Below are 2,500 nucleotides of genomic sequence, written 5' to 3' on the forward strand. Positions count from 1 at the left end.
CCCTGGTGCGGCAGGTTGCCTAGACCACCATCGGCACACGCTGGGCCCTGGTGCGGGCGCTTGCCTCGACCACCATCGGCACACGCTGGGCCCTGGTGCGGGCGCTTGCCTCGACCACCATCGGCAGACGCTGGGCCCTGGTGCGGCAGGTTGCCTCGACCACCATCGGCACACGCTGGGCCCTGGTGCGGGCGCTTGCCTCGAGCACCATCGGCACACGCTCGGCCCTGGTGCGGTCGGTTGCCTCGAGCACCATCGGCACACGCTGGGCCCTGGTGCGGCAGGTTGCCTCGACCATCATCGGCAGCCTCGACCACCATCGGCACACGCTGGGCCCTGGTGCGGGCGCTTGCCTCGACCACCTTCGGCACAAGCTCGGCCCTGGTGCGGTCGGTTGCCTCGAGCGCCATCGGCACACGCTGGGCCCTGGTGCGGCAGGTTGCCTCGACCACCATCGGCACACGCTGGGCCCTGGTGCGGCAGGTTGCCTCGACCACCATCGGCACACGCTGGGCCCTGGTGCGGGCGGTTGCCTCGACCACCATCGGCACACGCTGGGCCCTGGTGCGGGCGGTTGCCTCGACCACCATCGGCACACGCTGGGCCCTGGTGCGGGCGCTTGCCTCGAGCACCATCCGCACACGCTGGGCCCTGGTGCGGCAGGTTGCCTCGACCACCATCGGCACACGCTGGGCCCTGGTGCGGCAGGTTGCCTCGAGCACCATCGGCACACGCTGGGCCCTGGTGCGGGAGCTTGCCTCGAGCGCCATCGGCACACGCTGGGCCCTGGTGCGGCAGGTTGCCTCGAGCACCATCGGCACACGCTGGGCCCTGGTGCGGTCGGTTGCCTCGAGCACCATCGGCACACGCTGGGCGCTGGTGCGGGCGCTTGCCTCGACCAGCATCGGCACACGCTGGGCCCTGGTGCGGCAGGTTGCCTCGATCACCATCGGCACACGCTGGGCCCTGGTGCGACAGGTTGCCTCGAGCACCATCGGCACACTATCGGCCCTGGTGCGGGCGGTTGCCTCGACCACCGTCGGCACACGCTGGCCCTGGTGCGGGCGCTTGCCTCGAGCACCATCGGCACACGCTGGGCCCTGGTGGGTTTAGGCACATCTTCAAATTTCTGCCGTGCCAATGCCATTTTTATGGCTTGTAAATTCATACAATGGTCCCCTAAGCCTTCACGTGAAGTTTCGTTGGAAGATGACTCGTTTTCTATTTTTCATGATTTTCGAAACTTTTTGCGGTTCGGGATTTTTTAAAATTTTTTTATAAGGATTTTTGGCTCCAAATTTTGTAGGCATGATCCTTCTATTTTTGTTGGCATGCACAAAAAAATTCAGCTAAAAACTCGAAGTAGAGAAGATTTTGTGACCGTTTGAAAAAAGTGTCCCCATTTCAGACACTTTAACGGCTACTGGTAGCAAACCTGTAAAATCTCAAATGCTCTTTAAGGGGGTGTGAATTCTCAGAGGTTTGATGAGGGATAGGGGGCCAACACAAGGCCAAGTACCAGCACCCATCGCACATCATGTGCGCACACCCCCCCGGCCCCCCTCCCAATCGCCGGAACCCCAATGCCGCCGGTCAGGTTCTCCGGCGGTACTCCGGCGATGCTCCGGCGATGCTCCGGCGATGCTGTCCCGAGTGAAAAAAATGCGGCACCAGCACATGCTGGAGCCAAGCATGGGCACCGTGGCTCAAAATCGAACTTCGGCCAAGGCCTCGACCATCAATGGCACATGATGACGCATGGTGATGGCACATGCATCGACCATCATCGGCATAGGCTGCCCTTCGGTACGGGCACTTGCCTCGACCGCCATCGGCACAAGCTGGGCCCTGGTGTGGGTTGTTGCCTCGATCACAATCGGCACATGCTGAGCCTTGGTGCGGGCGGTTGCCTCGAGCACCATCGGCAGACCCTGGGCCCTGGTGCGGCCGGTTGCCCCGATAACCATCGGCACACGCTGGGCCCTGGGGCGGGCGCTTGCCCCCAGCACCATCGGCACACGCTGGGCCCTGGTGCGGGCGGTTCCCTCGACCACCATCGGCACACGTTGGGCCCTAGTCCGGGCGGTTACCCCCAGCACCATCGGCACACGCTGGGCCCTGGTGCGGGCGCTTGCCCCCAGCACCATCGGCACACGCTGGGCCCTGGTGCGGGCGGTTGCCCCCAGCACCATCGGCACACGCAGGGCCCTGGTGCGGGCGGTTGCCCCGAACACCATCGGCACAAGCCGGCCCTTGGTGCGGGCTCCTGGCTCGACCACCATCGGCACACGCTGGGCCCTGGTGCGGGCGGTTGCCTCGAACACCATCGGCACACGCCGGCCCTTGGTGCGGCCGGTTGCCTCGACCACCATCGGCACACGCTCGGCCTTGGTGAGGGCGCTTGCCTCGACCACCATCGGCACACGCTGGGCCCTGGTGCGGGCGGTTGCCTCGACCACCATCGGCACACGCTCGGCCTTGGTGAGGGCGCTTGCCTCGA

The sequence above is a fragment of the Durio zibethinus genome, unplaced genomic scaffold (genome assembly GCF_047325235.1).
Source record: "Durio zibethinus cultivar Kanyao isolate XHJ-2024 unplaced genomic scaffold, ASM4732523v1 HiC_scaffold_303, whole genome shotgun sequence".
NCBI lineage: Eukaryota > Viridiplantae > Streptophyta > Magnoliopsida > Malvales > Malvaceae > Durio > Durio zibethinus.